The sequence below is a fragment of the Gigantopelta aegis genome, chromosome 9 (assembly GCF_016097555.1).
Source record: "Gigantopelta aegis isolate Gae_Host chromosome 9, Gae_host_genome, whole genome shotgun sequence".
In the NCBI taxonomy this organism is placed as follows: domain Eukaryota; kingdom Metazoa; phylum Mollusca; class Gastropoda; order Neomphalida; family Peltospiridae; genus Gigantopelta; species Gigantopelta aegis.
Window position 1 is genome coordinate 18,831,334 of NC_054707.1, and position 9,146 is coordinate 18,840,479.

Sequence of the window (9,146 nt, forward strand, 5' to 3'; positions counted from 1 at the left end):
CCAAACAAAAAGAAAATTTGTTTTGTTTATTGCACCATAAAACATCTTAATCATGGCTTGGAGTCACAAACATTTGATAATTCTGACGCGTAGTCAATTCAGAGGGAAGACCGGCTACCTTTTCCTAATGCGCAAGGGCTCTTTTATATGCGCTTTCCTTCCTCCTCCCCACCAACCACGAAAACACCAAGCACTGGTTGGAAACGAGAAAAAAACACAGCGTGGTTTCGATCCTGCGATGTAAGCACCCCAAGCGAGCCCACTGAAAAAAATCTGGCCTCTGAGTCATAAAAGGAAGAGTACAAAAATGCCACCAACAAAAAGAGGGAAACGAAAGAAACAAAACAAAAACAACAACACCAACAGTCTAGTGGAGTTTTAAATATTTTTAATCTTCTATCTAAAGTTGGTAATACTTTCACGTTTATACCATACTGAATTTCTCTTGGGGGTTTTGAAATGCAGGTGTTTTTTTTTTCCCCTGAATGATTTCTGACGCGAACGTTCTAACCGCCGACGAAAAAGAGGCGCTTTTTATGCGGTCGTGTTCATTCGTCTTAAATAGGACAAGAAACGGCAGTCGTCGCTAGCGCATTGCCAGTGTGGCCCATTGTACCGCATCACTTTCTGCATAACGAACGCATTGTTTGTCATGAGGCTGAAAATTGTCGACAGTCCTTTCAGAAGAAAGGAAAAGGTGACGACTTCTTCTTCAAGCTGAACCTTATTTCTCAAGCGAGCGATATATATCGATACTTTCTCCTGTGCACTTTCCTGTCGACTTTCGATTATTGAATCGTCAGCTACAACGTCGGATGTCCTCCTGTCGTTATCGAATGGTATAGCTACACTTGGAATAATGAAGTAAGTCGTCCGTTTTTTAAACCCTGCCATACCTCGGCGCGCCTGTGTTAAGGAGGGATTAACCTGCATTTTAGTATAACGGAGTACAAGAGGAATTGCCTCAGACGATCGCATTATGGGAGATCTCGCTGAAATAAAATAAATATATATATTTTAAAGTTTTGTTTTGAGAAATGTTCCATAATATTCTGATTTTAAAGGCAATGATCCAAGTTATTGTTCAGAGAAAAATAGTTTGTATTAAAGTAACTATCCTAGGTTTTTAGCCCGGGCAAAAATTTCACTTTGTTTCCCCCAACAATATAGCCTACACAGATATACCGTTTTTACAGTTTTAAAATATATATAAATATATAAAGCATTATACGAATAAATACATTTGGAATGACGTTTGACCGGATGATTTCAAATTACATTTGGCCGTTGGAAAAAATAATAAATTCGTACGTACGAAATCTATATTGGACGGGCATTTGGACGGTTATGATCTCTCCAAATGAGTTACAGGTTTGTAAATTAACTAAAACCAAAACTATGGTCTGCGCCCTTAAGTGAAAATATATGTGCATATTTCTCATACCCTCCTTCTCTCTCTCTCTCTCTCTCTCTCTCTCTCTCTCTCTCTCTCTCTCTCTCTCTCTCTCTCTCCATCCCTCCCCTATCCTCTCTCCCCTCTCTCTCCTCCCTCTCTCCTCCTCCCCCCCCATTCTCTCCCTCTCTCTCTCCTCCCTCTCTCTCCCCTCTCTCTCTCTGTCTCTCTCTTCTCTCTCTCTCTCTCCTCCTCCTCCTCCTCTCCCTCCTCTCTCTCTCTCTCTCTCTCTCTCTCTCTCTCTCTCTCTCTCTCTCTCGGACACAGATCTATATTGTTATACTGCAAACCATTACAAATATCCATAAATGCATTACGTTATATAAAGATATTCATATTCTAAGCAACAGAATATAAGTGATTTTTAATTTTAATAATGTAAACATATTTTATTTGCTGAAAACCTTTAAAAATGGCCATAACGTTTTACCTGTAATGTACCCTTTGACTATTCCTATTTGTTTTATTCATCAGTATAACAAAACTAACCTTCAGGTCTGGTCCATGCCAATCTGATAATCACCAGTAACAACAGGAGTGTCTTGAACCCAAACCAGTGATGACCTATATATATATTAAAAGAAACCCAACATATATGTGTCCAATCTGTTTAAAAGTAGAATATTACCAGATTACAGGGACATTCCTGAGTTTGCTGCATTGTAAGATGTTTCCAACTTATAAAACATTTCTACGATTAAACTTACATATTAAATATATTTTCTTGTTTAGAATATCAATGTCTGTATATTCAATGTGTTGCTGGTCGTCTTAATATTTGTAAGAAGCCCAAACTGGTTTTTGTCTTCAAATAATTTCGTACGTACGACAAAAAGTATATTTTACGAAATAAAATAAAATTTAACCTAGTACAAATATTAGAACGATCAAAAACACGTTTAATATACAGCCGCTAATATTTTATGCAGAAAAATATATTTGATGTGTAATTACAATTGTTAAAAAGTCTCTTTTAGTCGATAACAAACTCAGGAATGTCCCTTTAAATAACATACGCGGTATAAACGGTATACCGTAATAACGCAATATAAATTTTGAACAATACATATCGCGATAATTTTCTAGCGTACCGTTATATTGCGCTTATATTTTTTGTACGTGTGTTAATGCACACGTATTATATATTTTGTTTCTCTAAAAACCCTACCAGTTTAAGAGAAGAAACAATAGCTTCACTAGTTCAGAACGAAACTTGATTAACTGGTGCATCATTTTATTAACTTATACAAAAATATACATGAAATTAGAGCACTTTATAAATTCTAATAATTGAGCATTGGTCTTCGCAATATATCATGGTACGCAACGCAATACATGTTCCTGTATCGCAATATATCATGGTACGCAACGCAATACATGTTCCTGTATCGCAATATATCATGGTACGCAACGCAATACATGTTCCTGTATCGCAATATATCATGGTACGCAACGCAATACATGTTCCTGTATCGCAATATATCATGGTACGCAACGCAATACATGTTCCTGTATCGCAATATATCATGGTACGCAACGCAATACATGTTCCTGTATCGCAATATATCATGGTACGCAACGCAATACATGTTCCTGTATCGCAATATAATATTATCGCAATACGAACGTTTCAGCAATATCCGTCACTATTAAATAATACAACACTTTTGTTTTGGCATGTTTAATTAAATGCGCAATATTCAACATTAAACCTGTAATATTTTTAAACTTAAAAAAAAAAATCATAATGTAGCAAAGTATGTATAATTCATAATGGAATGGGATTTTGTCTTACTAGGTTTTACCTATTTCTCGTTCCAGCCAGTGCACCACGACTGGTATATCAAAGGCCGTGGTATGTGTCATCCTGTCTGTGCGATGGTGCATATAAACGATCCATTGCTGCTAATCGAAAAGAGTAGCCCATAAAGTGGCGACAGCGGGTTTCCTCTCTCAATATCTGTGTAGTCCTTAACCATATGTCTGACACCATATAACCGTAAATAAAATGTGTTGAGTGCGTCGTTAAATAAAACATTTCCTTCTTTTCATCGGTTTTACATTACTGAATCGTCAACACTACACATTTAGGTTCCACACCACCATTAATTACTCCATGCAGTTCAATACAATTTGTATGTCAGAATATATTCTGTGAAAAATACAACACTATCGAGAGGGTCATGTGACTACTAATTTTAGGGAGTGCTCTCAACTGACAGGGTACCGTGTGAAAATCAACATAGGTCGACCACGATTTTGTTCAGATAACAGCCCTCATGCCTGAGCAACGCCTCGTTTTGCTGTTATACAAGTCACACTATACCACTTACACAGTTGTTGTCAGTTAGTACTACATATAGCAAGTTACTTCAAACCAACGGGTTATTTAAATACTACAGAGGTCAACCTATGTGTAATCATCAAAGAAAGATTTCAAAAAGCACATAAAAATGTTGTAGTTTTTTTTATGAGGAACTAAATCCTAATCTGAACTATATTAAGCTGCAAGTAACGACACGACATTGTAAGATGTTTTCGACTAATAAAATATTTCTACGATTAACCTTACATATTAAATATATTTTCTTGTTTAGAATATCAGTAGCTGTATATTCAATGTGTTTCTGGTCGTCTTGATACTTGTAAGAAGCCCAAACTGGATTTTGTCTTCAAATAATTTCGTACGTATGAAAAAAAAAACAATTTTAGGAAATAAAATGAAATTTAACCTAATACAAATATTAGAACGATCAGAAACACGTTTAATATACAGCCACTAATATTTTATGCAGAAGAAATATATTTGATATGTAATTACAATCGTTAAAATGAATGAATGAATGTTTAACGACACCCAAGCACGAAACATACATCGGCTATTGGGTGTCAAACTATGGTAATGCAAACAAATAAAGTGATGATCAACTTCAATAAAAGAATTCAAGACTTAAATAAAGACAGTGTAAAGAACTGTTCAAAAATACAAATATCACAAATAGATACTGACTTTTACTCAAAATTTCAATTTTGTGCTGTATTGGCCATTCTCAAAGAAAATGTTACACCCCTACATCACGGTGAGGTTACAGCACACGCAGGGGTACAATCGTTAAAAAAATCTATGTTAATCGATAACCTCTTAAAATGTGCAGCAAACTCAGGAATGTCCCTTTAAATGAAAATTCATGATTATTGTATAATTGTTAATTTGTGAAGATCGATAATGTGTTGGTGTTTGTTGTGAGCCGCACATATGCAATTCAATAATAATTACTGAACGGTGATTCCCCCGTGGGTGTACAAATCAGTTTAGAATGTCTGAACTATTCCAAAATGCAGCTTTGAATTTCATAACCATTATTGTCTGAAATTCATTTTTAATGATTGCTCATTCCAGCCAGTGCACCACAACTGGTCAAAAGTCGTGGTATGTGCTTTCCTGTCTATGGGAAAGTGTATATAAAAGATCCCTTGCTGCATTAGGAAAAATGTAGCGGGTTTCCTCTGATGACTATGTGTCAGAATTAGCAAATGGTTGATATCCAATAGCCGATGATTAATTAATCAATGTGCTCTAGTTGTGTCGTTAAACAAAATAAACTTTTTTCTCAATGATTGTCGCAACTATTCGCAACTAGTCATCGGGTTTAAGGCTGACGGATACTGTGTTCGCATACCTGAAACGGGTCCAGAGGGAATCTTAAAGAGACATTCCTGAGTTTGCTGCAATTTTAAAGATGTTATCGATTAACAGAGACTTTTAACGATTGTAATTACATATCAAATATATTTTTCTGCATAAAATATTAGTGGCTGTATATTAAACGTGTTTTTGATCGATCTAATATTTGTACTAGGTTAAATTTCATTTTATTTCCTAAAATATTTTATTTTTTTCGTACGTACGAAATTATTTGAAGACAAAATCCAGTTTGCGCTTATTACAAATATCAAGACGACCAGAAACATATTGAATATCCAGACCCTGATACTCTAAATAAGAAAATATATTTAATATGTAAGTTTAATCGCAGAAATATTTTATTAATCGGAAACATCATACAATGCAGCAAACTCGGGAATGTCCCTTTAACAACCCATAATGAGAAATAAGGCTATTACATCGACTTCTTTCTCTCAGTAACTACTAACAACTATCCATTAACAAATTGTCCTGAAAACAATCCCTTCCAAGATAGCTCAGGAGTGTGCAGAACAGCGTGCTTGAACCTTAATTTGATATATGTATACCAGGCCCGTAGCCAGGATTTTGAGAGTGGGTGGAGGGTGGGGTCGTTTAGGCTTATGGTGAGGCTTATGCCTCACACGAGGTCGCGAAGCGCCCGAGTTGCTTAATGAGATCCGGGGGTATATTGAAGCCTACTTACACAATAATAATTTAAAGTGACAGACCCTAGCTTTTAAAAGGAAATCTTACTAATGCATGCAGCACCACTATAGCACACAGGAAGTCTTAATAACGCATGCTGCACCACTACCACCGTTAATAACTAGCGTCCAGCGAGAGTGGCATGACGTCACTTAGGATAGGTCTGCCACTGAAACATACACAGTGACGTAACAAAATGCCGTCCGTCTATATAATAGCCATAGTATAAGTTGTTCTTAGTTTTCTAAACGTTTTTGTTTGTATTAACGAAGGGAAAAATAGGAAAAAACTTTTCTTGTGTGAAATTAAATATACTTCAATGAATGAAATTATATGATTATAGGAGACTGTAATGTAGGCTACTTCTATGTTAGGACACAGACAGGATAGTTCACGACGTTTCACACTGGTGTAGAAAGCCTGGAGGGGCGGGGGGGGGGGGGCAAGGAGGGCATGTGCCCCACACTTTTCAGATATTTTGCTTTATATTTGCTCTTTATAATAGTGTAAAAGAGTGTAAATATAAAAGTGTGACTCCCTACTTTTTGGCACCTTCCTACGCCACCGTTTGATGTACCAGTCGTGGTGCACTAGCTGGAACAAAAAAATAGCCCAATGGGCCCACCGATGGGGGATCGATCTCAAACTGACCGCACAACAAGCGAGCGCTTTACCATTGGGCTACATGTCGCCCGTTATATTTGAAAGAAAACAATTTTAACTTTGATATCATTAACTTATTTGTCTACAGTATATAGCTTATCTATTTACCTGAACTTACCTTTAAACGGCTTTTATCTTATATCTATGACAGTTAACTTAGTTCTCTACAGTATATAGTCTACCTATTTACCTGAACTTATTTTAGTTCTCTACAGTACATAGCCTACCTGTTTACCTGAACTTACCATAGTTCTCTACAGTATATAGTCTAACTATTTACCTGAACTTACCTTAGTTCTCTACAGTATATAGTCTACCTATTTACCTGAACTTAATTTAGTTCTCTACAGTATATAGTCTACCTATTTACCTGAACTTATCGTAGTTCTCTGCAGTATATAACCTACCTATTTACCTGAACTTACCTTAGTTCTCTACAGTATATAACCTACCTATTTAATGAACTTACCTTAGTTCTCTACAGTATATAGCCTACCTATTTAATGAACTTACCTTAGTTCTCTACAGTATATAACCTACCTATTTACCTGAACTTACCTTAGTTCTCTACAGTATATAACCTACCTATTTAATGAACTTACCTTAGTTCTCTACAGTATATAGCCTACCTATTTAATGAACTTACCTTAGTTCTCTACAGTATTATAGTCTACATATTTACCTGAACTTACCTTAGTTCTCTACAGTATATATTCTACCTATTTACCTGAACTTACCTTAGTTCTCTACAGTATACAGCTTACGTATTTACCTGAACTTACCTTAGTTCATTACAGTATATAGCTTACCTCTTTACCTGAACTTACCTTAGGTCTCTACAGTATATAATCTACCTATTTACCTGAACTTACCTTAGGTCTCTACAGTATATAACCTACCTATTTACCTGAACTTACCTTAGTTCTCTACAGTATATAGTCTACCTATTTACCTGAACTTAATTTAGTTCTCTACAGTATATAGTCTACCTATTTACCTGAACTTATCGTAGTTCTCTACAGTATATAACCTACCTATTTAATGAACTTACCTTAGTTCTCTACAGTATATAGCCTACCTATTTAATGAACTTACCTTAGTTCTCTACAGTATTATAGTCTACCTATTTACCTGAACTTACCTTAGTTCTCTACAGTATATATTCTACCTATTTACCTGAACTTACCGTAGTTCTCTACAGTATATAGCTTGCGTATTTACCTGAACTTACCTTAGTTCATTACAGTATATAGCTTACCTCTTTACCTGAACTTACCTTAGGTCTCTACAGTATATAACCTACCTATTTACCTGAACTTACCTTAGGTCTCTACAGTATATAACCTACCTATTTACCTGAACTTACCTTAGTTCTCTACAGTATATAACCTGCCTATTTACCTGAACTTACCTTAGTTCATTACAGTATATAGCTTATCTATTTACCTGAACTTACCTTAGTTCTCTACAGTATATAGTCTACCTATTTACCTGAACTTAATTTAGTTCTCTACAGTATATAGTCTATATATTTACCTGAACTTACCTTAGTTCTCTACAGTATATACTCTACCTATTTACCTGAACTTACCTTAGTTCTCTACAGTATATAGTCTACCTATTTACCTGAACTTACCTTAGTTCTCTACAGTATATAGTCTACCTATTTACCTGAACTTACCTTAGTTCTCTACAGTATATAGCCTACCTATTTACTTGAACTTACCTTAGTTCTCTACAGTATATAACCTACCTATTTACCTGAACTAACTTAGTTCTCTACAGTATATATTCTACCTATTTACCTGAACTTACCTTAGTTCTCTACAGTATATAACCTACCTATTTACCTGAACTTACCTTAGTTCTCTACAGTATATAACCTACCTATTTACCTGAGCTTACCTTAGTTCTCTACAGTATATAGTCTACCTATTTACCTGAGCTTACCTTAGTTCTCTACAATATATAACCTACCTATTTACCTGAACTTACCTTTAAACGTCATTTGTCTTATAGCTGTCGCGGTTAACTTAGTTCTCTACAGTATTTAGTCTATAAAATTTACCTGAACTTACCTTTAAGCGACATTTGCCTTGTGTTCCTCGTTGTTCGATGAGTTCTGCAGATTGCATGTTTGTTGTTTTCGACGTAAGATAGCCGTTGACCTGAGGGTTGGGTTTGATAGTAATTCTCAGCGGTATGCCGTCGTTAATTGTAAATTACACAGCGCGTTGACATTTGTATATATTACATAGGCCGGTGATCCTAAAAATCAATTCTGCCTTCCATCGAGTGACGTTTTAGTTTTCTCTTTCGTGTTACTGTTTTATTTGTCTCTGCTTTTGTTTCGTTTTAGATTAGAATTTATAAAACGTTTAAAATATATTTTCTAATTGTTTTGGTTAAATAATGATCGTCTTGTGTATTGTATTTAAAAAAAAAAAAAAATTAAATTGAAAGATACAACAAATAACAATAAAAAAGAATCAAATATCTTTGAAAACATGCGGTATAAATTATACAGTTTACAAGAAGAAGAAGTTTGTTTTGTTTAACGACACCACTGGACAACATTGATTAATTAATCACCGGCTATTGGATGTCAAACATTTGGTAATTCTAACAAATAATTTT

The 9,146-nt window shown here is 35.2% G+C and overlaps 1 long non-coding RNA gene across 1 annotated transcript; it reads right to left on the reverse strand.

The window, feature by feature from the left end:
• Positions 1-571: 571 nt before the first annotated feature.
• Positions 572-5,989, reverse strand: LOC121380572. The gene is made up of 3 exons (XR_005958961.1): positions 5,895-5,989; positions 1,943-2,017; positions 572-992 (listed from the first exon to the last, which is right to left on the reverse strand). It is a non-coding gene; the product is annotated as an uncharacterized LOC121380572 (long non-coding RNA).
• Between the last annotated feature and the right edge of the window lie 3,157 nt (positions 5,990-9,146).